This window comes from Symphalangus syndactylus, chromosome 2 (genome assembly GCF_028878055.3).
Source record: "Symphalangus syndactylus isolate Jambi chromosome 2, NHGRI_mSymSyn1-v2.1_pri, whole genome shotgun sequence".
Taxonomy (NCBI): domain Eukaryota; kingdom Metazoa; phylum Chordata; class Mammalia; order Primates; family Hylobatidae; genus Symphalangus; species Symphalangus syndactylus.
The window spans coordinates 51,753,072-51,779,113 of record NC_072424.2 but is presented as its reverse complement, the minus strand read 5'-3'; the positions used below and the strand labels follow the sequence as shown (position 1 = coordinate 51,779,113).

The following is a 26,042-nucleotide window of genomic DNA, read 5'->3' as shown; positions in this document are numbered from 1 at the left end:
GCCATGTGCCACGTAATAATCAGTCAACAGTGGACTGCACATATGACAGTGGTGCTTTAAGATTATAATGAAGCTGAGAATTCCTATGGCCTAGTGACTTCATGGCCATCATAATGTAGTGCAACGCATTACTCACATGTTTGTGATGATGCAGTTATAAATAGATCCCAACACCGAAAGATTTTCATCAATAGAGAAGATGCTCATGATGCATTATCTACTTACAAGCAAATCTATGCTGAAAAAGGAAACAAACCAAACAAATATCTGTGGACATATTTCTGGAAAGAGTGACACCTGCTCAAGAGGAAACTTAGGTAAGTTTCCAGGAGATGTTCCAGAAGAAGACACTGTTATCACAGGAAATAACACCTCCATGTGTTTTTGTTTTGGTTTGAGACAAGGTCTGGCTCTGTCACCCAGGTGTGCAGAGGCAGAACGAGGTCTCACTGCAGCCTTGACTTCCCAGGCTCAAACGAGCCTCCCACTTTAGCCCCCTAAGTAGCTGGGACTACAGTTAACCATGCCCAGTTAACTCTTTTGTGTGTGTTTTTTTTTTTTAATTTTTAGCAGAGACGACGTCTCACTGTATTGCCCGGGCTGGTCTCCAGCCCCTGATACCAAGTGATCCTTCCCCCTCAGCTTCCCAAAGTGCTGAGATTACAGGCATGAGCCACTGCACCTGATATAGCTCCATGCATTTTGTTGCCCCTGAAGACCTTCCAGTGGGACAAAATGTGAAGATAGAAGACAGTGAAACTGATGATCCTGACCCTGTGTAGGCCTAGGCTAATGGGTATGTGTATGCCTTCGTTTTTAACAAAAACACTTAAAAAAATTAAAAAGCTTATAGCACGAAGATATAAAGAAATGTTTTTGTACTACTGTACTATATTATACTAACTATACTATTTGTTCTATTTTGTACTAATATTTTTGTACAATGCATTTGTGTTTTAAGCTAGACGTTATTTCAAAAGACTCCACAGGCTGGGCGCGGTGGCTCACACCTGTAATCCCAGCACTTTGGGAGGCCAAGGTGGGCGGATCACGAGGTCAGGAGATAGAGACCACCCTGGCTAACACGGTGAAACTCCGTCTCTACTAAAAAAAAATTTAGCCGGGCCTGGTGGCGGGAGCCTGTAGTCCTCACTACTCAGCGGGGCTGAGGCAGGAGAATGGCGTGAACCCGCGAGGCGGAGCTTGCAGTGAGCCCAGATGGCGCCACTGCATTCCAGCCTGGGCGACAGAGCAAGACTCTCTCTCAAAAAAAAAAAAAAAAAAAAAAACTCAACAACTTAAAAGTTTATAAAGTAAAAAAAATTATTAGTTTATAAAGTAAAAGAGTTACACTAAACTAAGATTAATTTATTACTGAAGAAAAAAATTTAAAATATATTTACTGGAGTCTAATTCTATGGTGTTTATGAAGTCTACGGTAGTGTGCAGTAATATCCTAGGCCTTCACATTGACTCACCACTCACTCTGGCTCACCTGGAGCAACTTTCAGCCCTGCAAGCTCCATTCATACTAAGTGTCCTATACAAGAGTACCATTAAAAAACAAACAGACAAACAAAAAAAAACTTTTATACTGTTTTTTTACTATCCCTTTTCTATGTTTAGATAGGTTTAGATATGCAAATATTTACCATTATGTTACACTTGCCTACAGTATTTGGTACATTAGCATGCTGTACAGGTTTGTAGCTTAGGATCTAGGCTATATGATATGGCCTAGGTGTGTATTAGGTTATAGCATCAGGTTTGTGTAAGTACACTATTCCCACAGTAACGAGATCAATCTAAGGATGCATTTCTCAGAATGTATCCCTGTCATTAAGCAATACATGACTATATTCTCTCGCATTTAAGAATATCTATTTATGGTATTTATACTTGAGTGGAATCTTAGTGGAATACAATATTTTTGGATCACATTTCTTTTCCTTTAGAATTTGGTAGACATTGCTTTATCATCCTGTAACCTAGAATGTTACTCCAGAGAAGACTGAGTCCAGTCTGCTTTGCTCCCAAATATAAGAGTCTTATTATTTGTCTCTGGATGGTTAAATAATTTTTTCTTATTCTTAAATTCAGTAACAACAGAATATGACTTAAGAAAAATAGTGTTGAATATGTTTGTCTTGGAATATGATACGCACTTTTGAGTTGCAGAGTGTCTTATTCTTGCATTTCAGGATTATTTTTCTATTTTCTATTGGAATACTTTTTCTGACTCATTTACTGGTTTTTCAATTCAGAGATACCTATTATCTTTATATAATGGCATATTTGTCACTACTCCTTAGCTATTATCTTCTCTCTATTTCTACTAATCTGTTAATCTTTTTCCGTTGATTTTACTGTGCTTATCTCAAGCCTTTTCTTTGTAGAGCAATTTATTTTTCAGCCATGTCCATTCAATTTCTTTCTGCATGTAATTTGTTTATAAGTTCTGTAATGGTGTTATTTTAGTTTCAATTTGTTTCCTTATATTTTCAATTTCCATTTCTACATCATTCTGTATTGTTATCATCTTACATTTGAGCTGGTATTTTATTCATTTCATGTACTTAATAAGATTTTCTATAGCATGAATATTTCTCTGTGTTATTTGTTGCTAGAGTTTCTTTCATTCTTATTTTTTATTCTGCTTACCTAGTTCTCATGTGATTCTTTTTTCATCTTGTTCATATTTTCAGTGAGCTCTGCATCTAAACTCTGTTTTTTGTTCTGGTATAGATTGAGCGAACTCCCCTTAGGTCCCTTCCCTTATTAACTGAATGTGAGGGTATTTCTCTACAAGATGTAGCTTGAGAGCTTGTAACTGATTTCTACTCACTTCTGAGTAGCCTGAGGATTTAGGTGTGTATGTTTTGGAAGATAGGCAGGAGTAGGGAGAGAGCTAAGCTTGGGCTAGGTACAACCAAGTATTTCAAATATTCTATATTCTTCTAGCTTTTTTCTATTTGATCTGTTTTTTCTTCTTTTTCTTTTTTATTTTTGACCTTTTTTCTTACTGAAGTGTTTAACATATCCTACTATAGTTCTGGATTTGTCAGTTTTTGTAATCCTGTCAGTTTTCTCTGCCTAGTGCGATGTTATGTTTAAGTGCATACAAGTTAAAGATTATTTTATTGGCTTGGGGATTGTTCTCCATTATTTTATAATGCACCTGATATGGTTTGGCTGTGTCCTCATCCAAATCTCACGTTGGATTGTGGTTCCCATAATCCCCACGTGTGGAGGGAGGGACCTGGTGGGAGGTAATTGAATCATGGGGCGGTTTCCCCCATGCTGCTGTTCTCGTGATAGTGAGTGAGTTGTCAAGAGATCTGATTGTTTTATAAGGGGTTTTCCCTCTTTGCTGGGCACTTCCTTCTGCTGCCGCCATGTGAAGAAGGATGTTTTTGCTTCCCCTTCCACCATAATTGTAAGTTTCCTGAGGCTTCCCCAGCCATGCAAAACTGAGTCAATTACACTTCTTTTCTTTATAAATTACTCAGTCTTGGGTATGTCTTTATTAGTAGCATGAGAATGGACTAACACATCATCTTACTCTAAAAACCCCTTACTTTTTCAAAACTTTATGTTCAAAATTTTCTTTTAGTTTGGTGTTAGGTGTGCCTTTTATAACCAGGATACAGCAGAATTTATGTTATTATTATCCCATCTCTGCCTTTTAATAGGTGAATTTTATCCACAGTGACTCTGATACATTACACTTTTGGGCTTATTTGTACCATTTCCTTTTGTGCTATCTACTTACCTTTCACTTTCTTTGCTTTTTTGCTGTGTTCTGTTGGATTGACAAAGGATTCTGCATTTTTCTTTTTCTTCCTTTTTTTCAACTCCTCTACTTTCTCCTTCTGTTCCTCCAAATCATTCTATTCTTCCTCCTTCTTTTGATTCCTCTGGAGGTTTGAAAAATATCAAGATTATTTCTATTTCTATATTAGTAACCCTAAGATTATGCCTTATTTTTCTATTTCATGTATAGCAAATATATACAGATGAGCATACTTAGATGCAGAAATGTTGATTTTAATAAATTTTCGCCAAGTAAATACATCTGTGTGATTATAACCCAGATTAAGATGTAGAACATTGGCAATACCCTGAATCACCCTCAGTATCTCCCTTCTCTTCTTAAGGTTAACCATATCTGTCTTCTTTACCATAGATTAGCTTTGCCTGTTTTGAACTTTTTATAAATGGGATAATTTTACATGAACTCTGCATCTGGCTGCTATCGCTCATTCTTATGTTATTAGACTCATCTATGTTATTGATTATATTGATGATTAATTTACTTTTATTATTATGAAGTATCCCATTAAACGAATGCACCACAATTTATTTATCCATTCTACGCTTGCTGGACATTTGGATTGTTTCTAGTGTTTGGGGATTACAAACAATGCTGTTTTAAACATTCTCTCATTTCATTTCATTCTTTGTACCTGCCTTTCATTGACATTTCATTTACAACTCTGTTGGGTATATACCTAGGAGTGAAGTACTGGCATTACTGGGTTGTAGGCTATGCATGTGTTTAGCTTTAGTAGTTACTGCCAAATAGTTTTCTGAAGAGGTTGTACCAATTTATGCTCCCATGTGTAGTGCATAAAAGCTCCAACTGCTGCATATCCTCAATATATGGTAATACTTGTTTATCTAGATTTTACCTATTCTGATGAGTGTGTAGTTGCATGCACACAATTTTTAATTCATTGATTACTAATGATTTTGAGCACTTTATATGGCTATCATTCATTTATGTATTATATTTCATGTATTACCTGTTCAATATCCAAGTTTATTCCAATTTTTTAATGGATTGTCTGTCTTTTATATTGCTTCACAGAAACATTTAATATGTTTTGGATAATAATCTTTTGTCAGGTAAAAATATTGAAAGTATCTTCTCCAGTTGGTGGTCTTCTCTTCCACTATTTGTGTTAGTCTGTTCTCATGCTGCTATGAAGAAATACACAAGACTGGGCAATTTATCAAGAAAAGAGGTTTAATTGACTCATAGTTCTTCATGGCTGGGGAGGACTCAGGAAACTTACAATCATGGCAGAAGGCATCTCTTCACAGGGTGGCAGGAGAGAGAATGAGTGCAAGCAGGGGAAATGCCAGACACTTATAAAACCATCAGATCTTACGAGAACTCTCACTATCACAAGAACAGCATGGAGGAAACCACCGCCATGATACAAGGACTCCCCACCGGGTCCCTCCCATGATACATGGAGATTATGGGATCTACAATTCAAGATGAGATTTGGGTGGGGACACAGCCAAACCATATGACTATTTTACTGGGGTTTTTGATGAACAGAGGTTCTTAATTTTAATTATGTCCCATTAATCACTATTTTTCTTAAAAAAAAATTTACCCATCTTAAGGTCATAAAGATATTCTCTCTTACCTTCCTGATGTTTAATTGTTGCTTTTCAGGTAGGCATATACCCCCAACCCTGAATTGATTTTTGTGTGTCATGTGAGGTAGGATGTCAAAATGTGTTTTTTCCTCATATAGATAACCAGTTGACCCAAAATCATTATTAAAAGTACCATTCTTTTTTCATTTACATTATGCTTTATCATGAAACAAATGGTCACAAATGTTTCTATTCTTTTCCATATTTTTATTTGTCTATTTTTATGCTAACGCAAAACTGTCTTAAATATCATCACTTTGCAATACATCTTGATAACCCTTAGAGGGATTTTGTCGTTCTTCAAAATTGTCTTCTCTGGTCTTGGCCCTTTACATTTCCATATATAGATATATTCAATTTGTTAATTCCCAATAAAAATATTTTTAAGCTTTTAACATACAAAGCTGTGAATTATATATTAATTATAACTATAATTTTAAAAATATCTGAAATTATCTAGTATTTTTATCCTATATCCTACTCAGAAACCCAAGAACCTAAACAGGAATATATTATAGATTGAGAATCTATTTTCCAGCACCTTGTTTGTGTTACTAAGTTATTTGGATATAATATTCTAAATTTCCAGTTTCCCTTCATTACACTGAATTTATTTCTCTATTGTTTCATGGCATCTATGGTTGCTAATGAGAAACCCACTTGATTTATTGTTTAATTACCATTTCTTGTTGGTAACCTGTTTTTCTCCTTGTAACTGGTGAAAACATCTCCTAATTCTTGATGTATTCCAGTTTTATAAGTCTGGGTATGAATATATTTTTGTAGATCCTTCTTGGTTTTTATAGTTCATTTTCAATTTGAGGACATATTTTTATTCAATTTTGGAAAACTCACAGCTCTTTTCTCTCCAAATATTACTTTCTTGTGACGCTCTCTACTTTTTCTTTCCTTAAAGAAAAATAGGCAGTCCTATTTGTCTTCAGACTATCCTATATAGTTTTAGGTGACCATATAACTTATTGCCTAATAAATTATATTTATATAATTATATTTATTATATAACCAGAGCCCCACCTAGCCTCTGTTTTCAAACCTGGCTCCAGTCTTCTAATTTCCATGGAGCACCTTCACTTCTCCTTCCCTGATTCTCAGAATTCTCAGATTCTCCTTCCCTGAGAATCAGGGAAGATGCATTTGGGAGTTAAAAGAAGTGCCACTAATAATTATATCAGGACAACAGATGTAAATTGGGACTCTCCCAGGCATACTACACTGTGTGATCTCTCTGCTTAGCATTCTTCCATATTTTATTCTCTATGCTGTCTTCTGGGTAAATCCCTCAGTAATATTTTTCAATTTATTATTTTTCTTTTGTTGCCTCTGTTCCAAAGTTTACCATATCTTTGAATTTTTATTGCAATGAATATATTTTTAACTTCCAAGATGTCTAATCATCCTGCTTTTTAATTTACTTGGCTTGTTTCATATCTGTCTGCTTTTCACATTTTATGTTTTTTAAAAAAATTGCATAGTTTTTTCCATTTTTCCCCTTAAGCACTCAAAGCATATTTATTCTTAAGTTTTGGCTAGACCAGTTTAATAAAATTTCACCTGGAATGAAATTATGTTCCAATTGTTGATTTTTGGCAGGATTACTTTCACAGCATTAGAATTCTCCTGCTTTGAAATTCTGTTTTGCAGCATCATGTTGAATGAAATTGCTCCCCTTCTTTCTCTTTCTTCCCATTTCTCTATCTAGAGGTTTTGCATTTCCTTCTCCCAGGTTCCTGAACCCTACTTCCAAACCTAGTGCTGTATGACATTGCAGAACACCTGCCCTTGGTCTCAGCAGGCATAGGACATCAGGCCCCAGGCCAGGTGCATTTAGCACCCTTCCTCAAGTGCAATGTGTGTTAGTTCTCTTGTTTCTGAAGTTCTCTGCAAAGCCATAGCCCCAGGGAATGGTTGGCTGCACATTTTTAACCTCCTTTTAACAGAAGGAGCCTCATCTAGCCTCTGTTTTCAAATCTGGCTCCAGTATGCTAATTTCCATGGAACACCTTCAATTATCCTTCCCTGGTTCTCAGCTGTCACTGCCTACTTCAGGACAAGAGCCCAGCATGGCTGCGGCCTCAGCTCTGCTCAGTTCTGCATTTCTTTTCTATTTCTGGTGCACAGGAATGCTTAACAGGCTTTGAACTCAGACATGTGGTTTGGGGGTTTTCTTTTATATTTTTATATGCTTTTTGCTGTGTTGTTAATGCATTAAAGCATGAACTAACTGCTCTAATTTGACCAGAGTGCATAAAATGAAGAAGTAAATTGTATTTATCATAAACTAAAACAGGTGATTGTAAAATATCCCAATTTACTAAATTTGGAAGCCTTTTAGAGACAGATTTTCCTTGTACATGTCTCTAAATGTACATAATGTGTACATTTCATAAATGTGCAATAGTGGTAGCACTAATGGAAAGAACGGAACCTTTTGTCCATAGGATCATTTAAAATTTGTTTGTGTGCTACTTGGGAGGCTGAGGCAGGAGAATTGCTTGAACCCGGGAGGCGGAGGTTGCGGTGAGCTGAGAACGTGCCACTGCATTCCAGCCTGGGTGACAGAGAGAGACTCCATCTCAAAAAAAAAATAAATAAATAAGAGGTGGCGGGCGCCTGTAGTCCCAGCTACTCGGAGAGGCTGAGGCAGGAGAACGGCGTGAACCTGGGAGGCGGAGCTTGCAGTGAGCTGAGATTGCGCCACTGCACTCCAGCCTGGGCAACAGAGCGAGACTCTGTCTCAAAAAAAAAAAAAAAAAAAAAAGAATAAAAAAATAAAAATAAAAATTTTTGTGTGTGAATCTGCAATTATTTCTATTTTCTAAATTACATTATTTGGAAATCTATGAGCTGAAACACTTTTTGGTGCTATAGGAAATTATGACTTGGCTACTTTGAAATTAGACATATTTGACCCAGCTAAAAGAGATAAAATATTAAATTTTCCAAGTAAAAATAATTACGTAATCTGAAAGGAAAATAATTGAAGAGAGAGAGAGAAAGGAAGAAAACAAAAGGAAGGAAGGAAAGAAAGAAGAAAGACAGGAAGGAAGGAAGGGAAAGAAAGAAAAAGAAAAGAAAGAAGGAAAAAAAGAAGGAAAGACAAGCATATTCATTCCAGTGCTTTGAATAGTGTATGGCCCTTAGAAAATATTTGTGGAGAAAAATGAATGGATAAATACTTGAGCCTCACTCCATTTCTGATTAGCACCCTTGTTGTAGAGGGAATGGGGTAGGGAGCATAATATGGACGTATCGGGGTGAGGAAAGCATCAGGACTCACACGTAGGGTAATGGATCAGGCAAGTGTGAAAGTGAGGGATAGAGTTAGCATAATTGTCAGGGTGTTTGTTATTTTATAACCTGATTGTAAAAACAGTGAGTTTTAAATTTTGACATTTTATGTGGTTGTAAGTTTTCTGAGCTCAGCCATGGATAAATGTCACCCTTCCCATTTGGAACCTATTACTGAGCTATACTGACCACTCAGAGATGGGAAGAGACAGGCCAGCAGTGTGAGGTTGTACATGAACATCCTGCACACTGTGAAACTGACTTATATGGAGTAAAGAAATGCATGAGTCACCCTCCTTGTGCAGTCCTGGATTGTGGAGACTGAAGAGAAGTTTCATTCAAGGCTGTCTTGGAATAGGTGGTTCAGTGTTCCCAGAACACATAGCTTTAGCAATCCTTATTCCATCCACATTTCTAGAGAAAGAGAATAAGGTTGGGCATTAAGGAATCAGTCAAGCAGAATGACCCTGGTTGCAAACAATACTGTGCAAAGAAGCTAGGCCAAAAGCAAACCCATCAGCATTAAAGACTTTGTATGAGAAAGACAGGGAGGGGAGTCCCATCACAGCTCCTAATATCTGTTGGCTTTATTGCCTTCATTTTAACATTAAAATGGGTCAAATTTGCTTCTTTAATTTTCTAGCTACTGAAAAAAATTTGCCAGGGAAATAGATTGTTTTTCTTTGTGATTTATGTTTCTCAATAGGAAAAAAGCAAATTTACATTTGTTTAATCCCTCTTGCATGAAATTTTCTTGACATTGTCTCATTTTATCCTCATATTAATATTTTGAGATACATTTTATCACCCTTTAAATATAAAGAAACTATAGAGCTGAGGTAAACAATTTGGCCAGGCTGTCAGCTTTAAGTGAGAGAGTTGGGACTGAAATTCAGGGAGGCTGTATAGCATAAGGGGTAAGAGGGTAGACTGTTGACCCCAGCTCCCAGTTTATTCAGTTAATTCTGTGTGACTTTTGTCAAGTTGCTTAATCTACTTCAGTTAAGCAGTGCCTCAGTTAACTCAGTTTTAAATTAGGAATAATAATCATACCTTCTCTAAAGATTATTATAAGTAAAACAGTTACCATGTTGTTTGACGCATGGACATTTGCTTTTCGTTTGTTATTAATGGGAATATAAATTTGTGTCCCCTCTTTAGAATGGAATTTGGTAATTGTTACAAAACCTAAAATGTGCATCTCCTTTGACTTAGCAATTCCAATTTAGAAATTTTTCCTCAGGGGGATTAAGATGACGGATACGAAGCAAGACTAGCTTGCAGCTCCCACTCAGATGGACAGAGCAGTATGGAGACTCACATCGTGAACTTTTGCTTCAAGAACTACCACAGAAACATACCAGGGAAGCCAAGAGAATCCACAGACCCTTTGAAGAACTGGATCACCCCTGCAGGCTCCCTGAGATGCCAAAAAACTGTGAGTCTGCTTGGTTTCTCAATGGGGAGGCTCATGGTCTAGGGCAAGTTCTTGGCCCTGGTCACCAGCTGCCTGGAAATAGACTCGATGCTGTACTTGGGGGGCACAGTGGGAGTGAGACCAGCCGTTAGGACTGTGGGTTGCTTGGGAGCGGGTTGAGGCTTTTGAGTACTGGCTTTTCCCCACTTCCCTGGTGACCTGTATGACTCAGCAGAGGCAGCCATAATACTCCGGGAGTATAACTCCACTGGACAGGGAACCACACCCATCCCCCACCACAGCCACAGCAAGCCCCACCCAAGGAGAGGCTGAGCTCAGACAGGCATATCCCTGCCCCCACCTGGTGATTTTTCTCTACTTGCCCTGGTAGCCAAAGACAAAGGCTATAACTTCTTGGGAGCCCTATGCCTCTGCCCACTACCTGAGAAACCTGAATACTTAACCAGGTGTCTATAGGGCAAGTTTTCATCCTCTTTATAAGACTTGAGCTGATGCACTCTTGAAAGCTCCACCTCCTGGCTGGAGGCCAACAAACGCAAAACCAGGGCACTAAACAAAATCACAACCAAGAACTCTCACAGGGTCCACTTCACTCCCCTGCTACCTCCACCAGAGCAGGTGCTGGTATCCATGGCTACAAGACCTGAAGATGTCAGGCCTCTGAGCCCAAGCCAAGCCATCGCATCCCCTGTGACTTGCAGGTATACACCAAGATGGCCTGAAGTAACTGAAGAATCACAAAAGAAGTGAAAAGGCCCTGCCCCGCCTTAACTGATGACATTCCACCATTGTGATTTGTTCCTGCCCCACCTTAACTGAGTGATTAACCCTGTGAATTTCCTTCTCCTGGCTCAGAAGCTCCCCCACTGAGCACCTTGTGACCCCCACCCCTGCCCACCAGAGAACAACCCCTTTGACTGTAATTTTCCATTACCTTCCCAAATCCTATAAAATGGCCCCACCCCTATCTCCCTTCCCTGACTCTCTTTTCAGACTCAGCCCGCCTGCACCCAGGTGAAATAAACAGCCATGTTGCTCACACAAAGCCTGTTTGGTGGTCTCTTCACACGGACGTGCATGAAAGAAGACAGATCACATCACAGGACTCTGTGCAGGCACTCACCACTACCAGCCCAGAATCTGGTAGCTCTGCTGGGTGGCTAGACCCATAAGAGCAAAAACAATCACTATAGTTCAATTCTCAGGAAGCCCCTTTCCTAGAGGAAGGGAGAGAACACCACATCAAGAGAGGACACAAGAAAGATGGACAATATGATAGACTACAAAAAAGTCTCAGTAAATTTAAGAAAATCAAAATTATGTCAAGTACTTTCTCAGACCACAGTGGAATAAAACTGGAAATCAACTCCAGACGAACCCCTCACAACCAAGCAGTTACATGGAAATTAAATAACCTGCTCCTGAATGATTGTTGGGTTAACAATGAAATCAAGATGGAAATTTAAAAATTCTTTGAACTGAACAATAATAGTGACACAACCTATGAAAACCTCTGAGATAACAGCAAAAGCAGTGCTAAGAGGAAAGTTCATAGCATTAAATGCCTGTATCAAAACGTCTGAAAGAGCACAAATAGACAATCTAAGGTCACACCTCACAAAACTAGAGAAACAAGAACAATCCAAACCCAAACCCAGCAGAAGAAAAGAAATAAAGAAGACCAGAGGAGAACTAAATAAAATTGAAACAAAAAATAATATAATAGATAAATGAAACAAAAGCTGTTTCTTTGAAAGGATAAGTAAAATTGGTAGAACATTAGCAAGATTTACCAAGAAAAGGAGAGAGAAGATCCAAATAAGCTCAATTAGAAATGAAACAGGAGATATTACAATTGATACCACAGACATACAAAAAATTATTAAAGGATACTGTGAACACCTTTATGTGCATAAACTAAGAACCTAGAGGAGATGGATACATTTCTAGAACTATATGACCCTCCTAGATTAAACCAGGAAGATATCAAATCTCTGAAGAGACCAATAACAAGCAGTGAGATTGAAATGGTAATTAAAAAATTGTCACAAAAGTCCAAAACTAGACAGATTCACAGCTGAATTCTATCAGATACTCAAAGAAGAATTGGTACCAATCCTATTGACCCTATCCCAAAAGATAGAGAAAGAGGGAATTGTCCCTAAATCTTTCTGTGAATCCAGTATTCCCCCAATACCAAAACCAGGAAAGGACGTAACAAAAACAGAAAACTACAGACCAGTATCCCTGATTAACATAGGTGAAAAAATCCTCAACAAAATTCTAGCTAAGCAAATCCAACAGCATATCAAAAAGATAATCCACCATGATCAGTTGGATTTCATACCAGGGATGCAGGGATGATTTAACATACATAAGCGATAAATGTGATACATCACATGAGCAGAATTAAAAACAAAAATCACATGATCATCTCAATAGATATAGAAAAGGCATTTGATGAAATCCAGCATTCCTTTATGATAAAGTCCTCAGCAAAATCAGCATAGAAGAGACATACCTTAATGTAATAAAAGCCAGCTATGACAAGCCCACAGCCATAATTATATTGATCAGGGAAAAGTTAAAAGCATTCCCCCTGAGAACTGGAACAAGACAAGAATGCCCACTTTCACCACTTCTATTTGCCATAGTATGGGACATCCTAGCCAGAGCAGTCAGACAAGAGAAAGAAATGAAAGGTGTCCAAATCAGTAAAGAGAAAGTCAAACTATTGCTGTTTGCTGATGATAGGGTCATATATCTAGAAAACACTAAAGACTCATCCAAAAAGCTCCTACAGTTAGTTAATGAATTCAGCAAAGTTTCAGGATACAAAATTAATGTACACAAATCAGTAGCTATACACCAGTCCTATACACCAACAGCGACCAAACTGAGAATCAAATCAAGATTTCACAATAGCTACAAAAAAAACAAAGAAACAAACAAACAAGAAACACTTAAGAATATACTTAACCAAGGACGTGAAGACCTCTACGAGAAAAACTACAATACACTGCTGAAGGAAATCATGGATGACACAAACAGATGGAAACACATCCCATGCTCATGGGTGGGTAGAATCAATATTGTGAAAATGACCATACTACCAAAAGCAATCTACAAATTCAATGCAATTCTCATCAAATTACCACCATCATTCTTCACAAAACTAGAAAAAAAAAAAAAACCTAAAATTTATATGGAACCAAAAAAGTGCCCCTCATTGCCAAAGCAAGACTAAGCAAAAAAAAAAAAAAAAAAAAAAATCTGGAGGCACCACATTATCCAACTTCAGACTATACTATCAGGTCATGGTAAACAAAACAGCATGGTATTGGTATAAAAATAGGTGCATAAACCAATGAAACAGAATAGAGAACCCAGAAGTAAAGCCAGATACTTAAACAGTGAACTGATTTTTGGCAAAGCAAACAGAAATATACAGGGGGAAGAGACACCCTATTCAACAAATGGTCCTGGGATAATTGGCAAGCCACATGTAGAAGAACAAAACTGGATCCTCATCTGTCACCCTATACAAAAATCAATTCAAGATGGATCAAAGGCTTAAATCTAAGACCTGAAACCATAAAGATTCTAGAAGATAACATTGAAAAAATCCTTTCAGACATTGGCTTAGAGAAAGATCAAGAACCCTAAAGCAAATGTAGCAAAAACAAACATAAATAGATGGGCCTTCATTAAACTAAAAAGCTTCTGCACAGCAAAAGCAATAATCAGCAGAGTAAACAGACAACCCACAGAGTAGGAGAAAATGTTTGCAATCTATACATCTGACAGAGGACTAATATCCAGAATCTACAATGAACTGAAACAAATCAGCAAGAAAAAAACAAACAACCCCATCAAAAAGTGGGCTAAGGACATGAATAGACAATTCTCAAAAGAAGATATACAAATGGCCAACAAGCATATTAAAAATTGCTCAGCATTACTAATTACCTGGGAAATGCAAATCAAAACCACAATGAGATACCACCTTACTCTTGCAAGAATGGCTATATTAAAAAAATAAAAATAAAAAAATAGATGTTGGCCGGGATGTGGTGAAAAGGGAACACTTTTACACTGTTGGTGGGAATGTAAACTAGTACAACCACTATGGAAAACAGGATGGATATTCCTTAAAGAACTAAAAGCAGAAGTACCATTTGATCCAGCAATCCCATTCCTGGGTATCTACCCAGAGGAAAAGAAGTCATTGTACAAAGAAGATACTTGCACACACAAGTTTATTGCAGCACAATTTGCAACTGCAAAAATATGGAACCAGCCCAAATACCCATCAATCAAGTGGATAAAGAAAATGTGGTGTATATATATATACACCATGGAATACTACTCAGCCATTAAAAGGAACAACCTGGATGGAATTGGAAACTATTATTCTAAGGGAAGTAACTCAAGAATGGAAAACCAAACATTGTATGTTCTCCCTGATATGTGGCAGCTAAGCTATGATGACGCAAAGGTGTAAGAATGATACATTGGACTTTGGGGACTCCGGGCAAAGGATGGGGTATGGTGAGGGATAAAAGACGCATATCGGGTACAGCGTGCACTGCTTGGGTGATGGGTGCGCCAAAATCTCAGAAACCTCCGATAAAGAACTTATTTATGTAACCAAACACCACCTGTCCCCCCAAAACCTATTGAAATTAAAAAATAATAATAAAAAAAGGAATTTTTCCTCCAGATATGCTCACACACGGGCACAAAAACACTTATGTAGAATGTTTATTTTAGCACTGTTAATAACAGCAAAGAGTGGGAACACAATCAGAAGGATCAACTGGAAGATATTAATCAAACTAAGATCTATAAAATGCGGTGTATGACCTCCAAGATATTTTGCTAAATGAGAGGAAAGGTGACATGGGATATATATGTACTGTTCTGCTATTAGGGTTTAAATTGTGTTGGGGGGGCAGTGGCAGGGTGCATGTGTGTAATACAAGTATCATTGCTTGTGTGTACATTAAGCATATCTTGAATTATACACAAGGAACTGTTTACCATTGGCAGCTTTTTGGAGAAGGAGGTGAGAGATTTTGAGACTGAAGTCAGAAGGAGAATTATTTTTCATTGTATATTTGCTTTCACTTAACTTTTTATGCAAACAGAATTTTTTATCCAAAAGAAACTAATTTTTAAACATAGTACAATATTGGATTATTAAACTAAAGAGACTCGTTAGCTGCTCATATGAGAAGGATTGAGATATCCCTCAATCTTGCCTGGCAGTCAGGACCCTTTTAGTGTAGTCTAGGAGCTTGTGAGAGTGGAGCTGCCCAGGGCATGGTGGCTTGCAGTCACTTCGGAGATCCAGAGGACCCTCTGAGTATGGAAGGAAGACTTGGACTCACTATACTTGTTGTTAACACAATTCGAATTTAAAACAACACCTGAAACCCATGTCTGTATTTCTTTCATATTTTATGACTGTCTTCTCTAAACCCCACTGTTTATTCAGTACCATCTCTAGCTTGCATTTGAGCTAAAATGTTGCTTAGACTTGTTAAATTTAAAACGAGCTTCTTGGTTTCTAAAATTCATGACATTTTCTTAATTCTCGTACAGAATACCTGCACTCCAGGTAATTTGCCTGGAGTGCATGGTCTTACAGACACTGTTTAAATGGTGCATGTTGAAAGCCTGGCAGAGAGGTTAATTGGGAAAGATTATCTTGTGTCATGGGTCTATTCAATACTCCAGATACTCCTAATGTCATCTCAAAGAGGCCTTTCCTGATACCAAATCTACACAAGGAAACCACCCTCCAGCCCCTTTAACTCTTGGTAGCAGTGTTAATATTCTTCATAGCTCTTATCATAATTTGTGGTAATTTTATTTCTATATCTTTTTTACTTTATGTTCTGACTCCTTTACCAGAATGTAAGCTCCATGAGGGCAGGGATCATGGATATTTTGTTCACAAACATGTCCCAGTACCCAGCATAAGTGCTTATTAAATATTGAAATGGGAGGAGTGTTCCTTTATCCCCCTCGCCGGGTGTGCGACAGGGGTGCAGCTCGCTTCTTTGGTGCTCCGCTGCTCAAACCACTAGCGGAAGCATGCAGACGGGCAGGTCATGGGGAGCGTATTTGGGCTTCGACCCCATGGCATCATCTAGGGTGAGTGTTTCCAGCTCGCGAAGCCCCAGTGGGCGTGTGTTACAGTGCGCTCTTTCCGTTTTGCCGTCTACAGTTGACTTGTGTTAATCAGCGCAACTAGACCTTCTGCCTTATCGAAAGGACAGAGGGCCTTCTGTATCCCCGGTTCTTGCCCTAGTGTACCGGAAAAATCGGATCACATGTGGGCTTGGAGGATGGGTGCAAAGTTTTACTGAGTGGTGGAGGTTGCTCTCAGCGAGGTGGATGGGGAGCCAGAAGGAGGATGGGTTGGGAAGGTGGTCTTCTCCTGGAGTCGGGCCACCCAGCAGCCGGGCTACCCAGCAGCGGGACTCTCCTCTAATCACCCCGACTGAATTCCGCGTCGTCCCACCACCGATGGCCTGCCGATGTCTGCTGGTGTCTGAGTGTTTGCTTTTCTGCTCCTCTTGACCTCCAGCCATTTGTGTCTGCGCCTGCTACGGTCTCTCGGGTTTTTATGGGCACAGGATTGGGGGTGTGGCAGGCCAAAAGGCAACTTTATGGGCACGGAAACAGAAATGCTTGTCCTCACTTGGGTCCATGGGCACAGGACCTACCCTAAGCAGAGAAAGGCGGGGTCCCTGGTGAGGGGTCCTTCGGGCTCTACCCGCCTCCTGTATCAATGTGAATCAATGTCCTTGGATCAAGTCAGACTACGCATTTAGACAATGACTTTTTTGTCATTGCTTTTGTAGATATGTTTTTTTCAATTGTTAGCCATGAGTTTTTATCTTAGGTTGCTTTCAAAATTAGCTATGCAAATCTAATTTCTCTATTTACTGGGAAACAAATATTGAGGTTATTATTGGTTAAATCTTACTCCTATTGTCACACAGGAGCTGTTTCTCACCAGGAAGATTTATTCTGACAAATATTTTGTGGGTACCCTAATTTCAGGTAATGATATTGAATGAATGGTTGATGATTTATAAAGTTTCCGTCTTCATCGGGGCTAGGAGGAAGCTCTGGGGTATCTGCTCACACACAGCCTCTCTGCTGATGTTTATGGTTGCCATATGCTGCCCCTTCCTCTTTTGGTTCTATTTTATTAATCTTATTAATCTTATTTTTATTAATCTTATAATAAACATCTTCTCTTTCTTTCAATAATTCACCTCAAATACTTTTTGATAAGATATGATACAAGTACATTAAATTATGAAAATAAATTATATTTTTTCTATTTTTGTTAATCTTCCATTTCATTGGGTCTCTACCGCTAAGGTTTGAGTCCGTGACATTTTTGGGTTTTGGCTCATTATGATCACCGTCTGGTCTCTCTCTGCCCTTAATCTTTTCCCTATTTTCTCCTTTTTCCTCCCACCAAAATGCTGCCACCAAACACATCTTTCTTTCCCACCAAACTACTGTCACTACCACCTCCTGTATCATGCACTGTCCCAGAAGATATTGCGCTAAGCCATAAGCAGTTTCTTCTTCAGCTTGTGCTTCCTTTGCTGTTTCTTCTTTGTCCTGCTTATAGCACCTTCCTGGATTCATCTTCTCTTCTTACTTTACAATACCTCTAATGCTCCTGTAACACAAACTACCACCAATATAAAATCTCATGTCATCTGTTTGCCCTTTAATAATCCTTGAAATGAATTCACTTATAAACATCCTTTTAAGCCTCAGCAATTATATTCATCTATCACTACCCAGAGCTCCTGAATATCTAAATTATATTATAATTACAGTGCATTATTTTATTAATTGTATCAGTGAATAGTTCTATAGAACTGTAAGTAAATCATTAGACGTAGTCCCTTAACCCCTTCTTCCTCAACCAAAAATAAAATATGGTTAAATAATTTTATATATATGTGTACTTTCTCTAAATTCCTTTCAGAATGACATAATGTAATAAATTTAACAGGAGACGAAATCAGGATGGCAGAGGCAGTTAGAAAACTGGAAAAACAGCATCAATTTGGCAACTGATTACCTACTTTTTTGCTGAATAGAGGATGATAAGTAAAGAATCCAGTCTGAGAAGAACTAAGTTTGAATCTTTGGCATTATGTTCCCTCAAATGTGCAGGTATCAAAATGAATTATAATTGGGAATAGCTTCCAAATTTTTTACTTAGAACAGAACACAGCAGGTATCAAATTGAATTGAAGAATAAAACTAAAAGAGATATCATAGGAAAATAAAGTGGCATATTGTAAAATTAAAAGACCCTGTTTTTCATACAAATTATTTAGCTGAAGCTGTATGACTAAGAGTGTGAAAGAAAATTGAAAAGTCTCTTTACCTTAGAAATGTTTGTATTCACTGACACATTTCAACCTGGTAATAAATCAGCTTGGGAACCTTTTACATAAAGAGATGTCACTATAAATTAGCTTTTACATTTTTATCTTAAGTAGTATCATAATAAAATATTCAATCAAGACACGAAAACTGTCAAAGTAGGTGGGTAATTTGAGACCTGGTGTTAAAAAATATCTAATTCTTTCATGTTGGGATTTTTTTTCTTGTATATAAATTTTGATCTGCGAAAATACCAGAACTGTCATGGTAACAATAGATAATTTGCTCATCAATTATAATTATCACAAATGTTAGCAATCATGAATGCTAAGTAAGTACTTTGATTAGAAACTAACAAGAACAGACTAAATTGACAGAAAACAGCACACCAAAATGTTTGGCCCTATTTTGTTCTGTCACAAAAGGAAAATATTCTTATGCAGCTGGTTTTTTTTTTTTGTTTTTTTGTTTTTGCTTTTTTTTTTAGTTTTTCTTAGGTTATCTATCTTTTCATCTATTTCTTAATTGTAAAACAAATTTTGACAATTACAATGATGATGATATATTAGACTTCACATATAAGATTGAATGTGATCTTTTCCTTACCCATATTAGGCAAGGAGACCAGAAAACACATAAAGAAACTAAAGCCTACACAGGTCACTGGGTGTCACTTTTGTCATGGCTTCTCACACTTCAGCAGACAGCAAGAGCTCATCTTCTTGGCTATTTCCCAAGAATACCATCTTGCTTACTTCTCCTTGCAGAAGGAGCATGTTCTCATTTTCACTGGCCCTTTGACTCACAGGCTGCACCAGTTAACTGTTGCCTGCCTCAGGATGTTTCTGCCCTGGTGACTGGTTTAGCTATGCATTTCTGACTTTGACCTCTGACTTCACTGTTTGCTGTCTGCCTCCATCCAACCATTAAGGTCCTGAGAGCTACTTCCTGCCACCTCCCCCAACCCCTTAAGCCCATTTGAGCAAGGCTAGCTCTGTCTAGCCTCCGCCAAGAGAGGGAGAGCCCAGCCCAGGAGCAATAAAGCCCAGATGATAATTCAAACGAAAGCACTTTTGGAAAATGCCATTCCAATGTTTTTGAGAATGACAACCATCACAAATTCTTGACTATCATCAGTCATTAATAGCCTGGTGACCTTGATCAAAAAAACACAATTATTTAGAAGGCAGATCTGTGAATTTCTCTTACTTTTTAAAACTGAAGTAATAAATTTTCCAGGTATAGACTTCAAACAACATCTGTTGACTTAATTAGAGGGAAAATGCTTCAAGAATGAATTCTTTTCCTACTCTGTTATCTTTTCAACAGATGATACATCTGAAACAATAGGCTGGGAGCAGGTGTGTGATGGCCTGAGTCTTAACTTGCATTTGGCAAAACTCTGACTGCCGAGTGAAGCCATTAGAGATGTTGTCAGTGAGTTTGATGATGTTACGCATTTTGAAATTGTCCTTGACAAATTATATAAAATGTACAATTCTTCTCCAAAGATATATCATGAATTGTAGCAAAATGTAACACATAATACACCATTTCTCAGGGGTGAGGATTTTATTAGCTCAATGAGGCACACCCAGATTGAGTTGAAACAGGTCTCTGAAATAATTCTACCATAATGTGTCATTGTAAGCAGTCCAGAGTCGACTGAGAAGAGATGCTTGAATGAGCTGAGAGGGGGCTATTTAAACAACACCATGAACCTCTCCTATCGTTAGATTCCTCCTTCCATATTAGATGGGGACCTGGTATGATGGAGGGGGTGGGTCTTGCAAAGACAGACCCCAAAGATGTGAGAAGACCATGGAAAATAAACCTGAATCCAGTGTGCCAGTCAAACGTGTTGCCCTGAGCTTCTTAAACTAAATGCATTTGCCCTGTGCTTAGGAAGAAACATCTGCATAGATGGATTGGGGCAAGTTCATCACCTCCAATAATTGATCATTTAAAATATCATCTTATATTAGAACAGATGTATTATGAGATACAATTTAAAAGTCATAAGATTTTTAAAAAGAAGAATAAGAATGTAAAGAAATCTATGTTTGCATTGGTTAGCCACCCTCCAGTTATGGGTACACATCTACCTGCCTCTGACTTAAACATATTCATATGGACATGCTTATTTTGGATCAGAAAGTGGGTATCTAAGGATGCAGTCAGAATGGACACGCAGAAGTACCACTTTAGGAAGCTTGAAGCAACTCCAGAGACCAAGGCTGAAATCTGCACAAAGCTGAATAGATATGCTAGATCCCTTCATCATTCCCTCCCTGATTCTCTCCTTTTCATAGAACTAAAGCACAGAATCATTGAGTTTCAAGATTCAGAGAGATTTTTTTTTTAGAACCATCAAGTCTAATCTTATTATATAAAAATTGCACAAGAGTCTTAAGAAGTGGTTTTCAAGTGTCCTTTGGCATACTTTCAATGGCAGGAAGCACACCATTTCGTAAGACAGCTCTTTCTGCCTTTCAAGAATGTGAATTGTTTAGGAAATGTGAGCTTGGTATGAGCACTCATTTCTGAAGTCAAATTGTAAGAAGGATAATTGGCCTTAGAAATCCACTTATCCTGACTTCTTATTCAGTGCTCTTTTCATGAATCTGTAGTAGATATTCTTGCTTCTAAAGTGGTCTAAAGAAAACTGGGTTGGCAAAACTCTGAAAGGGAAGTCCTAACTCAAGGCAGGGGAAAAATAGCAAATGACATCACAGGAAGTTATGAAATCTAATTCAGTGGAGAAATATGCAGAGCTGTTGACCACCTCCTAAGACTGGGACAGGAAATTCTTACTCCACTTTTGGGTTGCAGGGCTTGTTTACTGAAGAATATTTCCTCCTTTGTTATTTCCCTTTGGACCAGCTTGCAGATTACTCAGAGATACTCCATTGCCTCGGCCTGGGGGAAATAAAAATCTCTTGTCCTATTAAATAAAATTAAAGGATGCACAAAAAATATCATAACGATTCTAGAATTACTCTCAATTCTAGAGAGCCAACTACATATCACTTTCAAAATCATCCTAGGGCATTATTTCAAAGTGATGAAAACATTTCACTTTTAATTAAGCAATTGATTCTTCTCCCTTGTCAAGTGCAGAACTTACGTAAAGATTTTATTGGTACTCTACACATTCTTTTCACAATACCTACCACTTTAGTATATCATCACTACTCCCATTTAATGCCCTATTAACTGAAATCTTGAAAGGGATATAGTGCATATGAAAGCCAAGCTTATTTAGGGATCCATAGCTTGACATTCAGTTCCTGTTCATCAGCCCCTAAAGTGAAGTTTTATAGTGGATGTGCTCCATTTCAACAGAGTGCATGAAGTTCTCAGTCAAACCCTTATTGGAGAGACCTAGAAGGAAAATAATCCTACTCATGCAACAGCAGAGGAAAGAAACCCTAGTGCTCTACACCTTCTTTTTAAAACCTGGCTGGACAACCAAAGATAAAGAGAAACGTGAGAACTGTCAGCAGCATTCAAAAGAATAAGCAAGGTCAAAATACAGAAAAACTGATCTGAGAAACTAGAAATAATAATCTGAGCCACAAACTGTTCAAAGTTTACATATAATAAGTTCAATCATTAGAACACCCTTACAAGGTAGGTACTGTGATACTTCATTTTACAGATGAAGAAACTAAGGCACAGCCTCTCTTGCCCCCAGGCTTAGCCTCATGGTACAGGAAACCATCTGTAGGGTCTGTAGTTTCCCCATCTCCTCCCAGCCAAACCCCCGGTCATCTTGGCTTGAGTGGTTCCAGAGGCTCCACCACGAAACATGGTTGCCCTCCTGACTGTCTTGGCACAGAATGTTGGTTGTTTTCATCCCTCAGGTAGAATTTAACCTTTTTAGCTTCAAACTGGAACCAGAGAGCTATTCAAACTAAGGAAACAAAGTTCATATATACAGCAGTAAAAATTAAAAATCAAGTTGTTAACATAGAATCATCTCTACAACAGCAACAACAAAACTTCAGAATTTGGCCGTGTGCTGAAAGAATTGGAAAATAAATGGATTATCAGCAGGAAAATAGAGCAAAAATCCAATAACAGTTGGTTAAAATATATAACAATGTAAAGTGACTTTAGCATCAGTTGTAAAGTGTGACACCTACACCTGATTTTGTTGCAAAGCTCAGAGAAATGAACGTAAGCAATTAAAAATACAGTAAACATTTTTAAGAAAGAAGAGAGGTTGATTACATGAAAAGCTCAATAAAGACAAGAAAATAGCTAATAATTAGTTGAATACTGTATCAAGGAAAATTGACATATGGGCTTTGGGTCACTAGAAACATGGAGAACTTTCAGAGGAATGTTAAGCAAAGTTCCTGTAGACAGAATACAACAAAGTAGTCTTCTAGGAGAAATGGTAGAATTTGCAAAATTCCTTCAGTAAACAGGAGGATGTCAAGGGTGCTGGATGATTGTGATCACCAGAACTTTGTAAAAATGAGAAACAAACATAAAAAGAAGACAAGATATATAGGGGAAGTTTTGCAACACCATCCTGGAAGAGCACAGGATAAAGTGCAATAGTATGAAAAATACATTAAAAATTTCTGACTCTAGAAGAAAGGAAAAAATCTACTCAAAATTGGAAAACTAAAAAACAGCAAACAGGGAGAACACTTTTAAGTTAAAGGGAAAGATGAAGGATAAGCCAGTCTTTCTTCATAGTAAACAAGAATGTAATCACAAGCAAAAAGAGGAGCAAAAAAACCAAACTGGTGATTGAAGCTTAGAAAAAAACAGAAAAATATTTAAGTGTCAATTAAATATGCTTATATTTTAAGGAAGCTAAAAGAGGAAGAAGAGAAAGAGACAAAGTGGCAGAAAAACCATCAATGTCAATGTAAACTAAAATTACTACCAGAAAGTAATACCCAGCAGAAGTAAAAACAGGAAGAATTTTTGAGGCTTGAAAAGGAGATAAAGGAAAAGGCAAAAAAATAAAAATAAAAATAAAAAAATAAAGGAAATCTGTGGCTGATGAAATTTCCAGGTTTCAAGAAAGAGACTGATATGAACTTGAATTGAAAATTATAGATGGACAGGCAAAGGAAGGTGAAAAGACAGAATAACAAAAAGACTGTCACAATTAAAAGATTGAAAATCTTCAATATGAGATCCCTGCAGGCTTTCTAAGTTTACCAAAGGTTGGAAAGAATTAGACCGAAAACATTAGACCAACAAGTCTGGGTCACTTCTACATGACCCACACAGGGAGGGCTATTGCTATCTGGAGACGAGTAAAGAGAAAGATATGAGATAATGAAATTGGTATTTACGTGATGAGAATGTTAACATATTCAATTATTCTGGCAGATATAGTGACTAATTGTGTTCTTTAAATATGACTAACCTAGTCAGATTGATTACTAATTGTGCTGTAATGTGAATTGACAGTTCCATGCTGGCATCGTCATCAGTATTTCCTGTTTATACTGAAGAGGTATTTAATGCATGTGTTGGTTTATTACCAACATAAAAGTTATTTAAATAAGTTTATGTACATACACTAGTTCATTTAAATGCTCAGAACATTTTGAAAGTATTTTGTTTTTGTCATGGCATAGAAAAACAAATTGGGACAATCATAGAGTGACAATTTTTAAACCAAAAATTTTACAACTTTCAGAAAGTAGAGGTAAGCTAGCTTGAGAATAAAAATGTAAAGGTTTTTTTTTTTTTAGTTACAAATCAGTATCTTTTCTAAGTTTAACAAATTGGTGGTTTTAAATTTTTGTGTAATAGGTATTTTATATCTGTTTGAAACACACAAACAAAAAAAAAACATAAAAGAAACTGTAGGGGAGAAAAATATCTTTTCCTTCTACCCATCTTAGATTTATTGGTTGGGCCTCTGCAACAAAAGACAGATTAACAAGAGAAGAGCATATATATTTATTTCATATAAGTTTTATGTAACACAGGAGCCTTCATTAGGAAATGAAGACCTGAAGAAAGGGTTCAAATGTGAAATGGGAGTGGTTTTTACAGCAGGTTTGAAGAAGTGTGGACAGTTGTGCAGAAATACTATAAGGCAGAGTATGAGGTAAGTGTAGTAAACCGGTGGAAACTTGGCAAGGCCTGTTTGTTCAGATGCCACTGTGCTCATCTTTGAAGACAGGATGTTCCTTCCCCCCAGGTACAGGGAGCGTACCTCTCACACGAGAGCTTTAGGACCTGCTTCAGAAGGTCAGAAAATTCCTTCCAGGTCAGAGATACCTTTCTGCTGCTCCTGCCATTTTCTTAATCATTATGCCAAGATGTCATCTTTTGGAGTACCGTGTCCTGAACTCCATCAAAACTAAGGCACAGACAGGTTCCCCAAGGTCATAAAGTCACAGCAGAGCTGAGAATCAAATCCAGGCTGTCTGGCTTTAGAGCCCATCCTCTTAATCACTATGCAGGCTTCCTCCTAATAGAAGAAAATGTTTAAAATCTAACTAATGTTCTCATGGATATTTGAGAAAGTATCATGACCTTAAATCAAGAATAGGATACTCAAGAAAGAAAGAAATAGAGATCAAGAAAGAGCTCTTGGAGCTTAAAAATGGGAATGAGCAAAATAAAACAATTGAAGTCCCAGAAGACAATTTCCCAGATCTGCCAAAATAGTAGTTGCATGGGATTCAGTTTATGAACCACCCCAGATCTGCAGCGCCTGAATCTAGCAGTGACAGCTGCTGTTCCCATGGTGATGAAGTCAGGTCACTGCTTCTGCCGCTGCTGCCGAAAGGGGCTTGCTGTGGCAGCTGCCTTTGGTCCCTCGTGTCACCTAAGGACATGACCTGACAGCATCTTGCCTCCTGCTCCTGCAGGATCTTTTGCTTTCTACCCTGGGGACTCATTGTTGCTGAGGACTCTCTTGACACCAATAACTATGCAACCTGCAAGTGTATAGGAATTATTCCGTGGTGCAATCTTTGCCCAGAAGGAGGAGACTGGGCAAATCACACTTTCTTCTTTTTAGAAGGACTGTGTGGAGAAGCATATCTTTAAACTTCCTTTCTGAAGCTGCCCTGTCCACCCAGCAGTCGTCAGCTTTTCACAAAGCTGTGGCCTCAGTATTTTTCTCCCTCTTTCAGTACCTCACTCTGATTTTCTCTCATTCCTGCTTCCTGGTTATTAAACTTCTCAATAATAAATTTTTACCTCAGGTGCTGCTTGCTAGGACACCTAGCCTAAGACAACAGTCTTCAGATGAGAAGCGTCCACCAGGTATCTGGAAAATGAATGAAAAGACCATTCCCTAGACAAAGCAGCATGAAGTTTCAAAGCACCAATAAAGAAAAGATGATAAGAGCTTCAACATTGAAAAATAATATATTAATGGCAAAGGAACAAGAATCAGTCTGGAATCAGC

The 26,042-nt window shown here is 37.8% G+C and overlaps 1 protein-coding gene across 1 annotated transcript in view; it reads right to left on the bottom strand.

The window, feature by feature from the left end:
* The window catches only part of LOC129469797 (putative uncharacterized protein encoded by LINC00472), a 190,876-nt gene that overhangs the window by 1,420 nt on the left and 163,414 nt on the right, over positions 1–26,042 (bottom strand). Inside the window, exons 6-7 of the mRNA XM_055256833.2 lie at positions 3,773–3,917; positions 137–238 (exon numbers count right to left, since the gene is read on the bottom strand). The gene's annotated coding sequence lies outside the window, so the exon portion shown is untranslated. The remainder of the gene's footprint in view (positions 1–136; positions 239–3,772; positions 3,918–26,042) is intronic.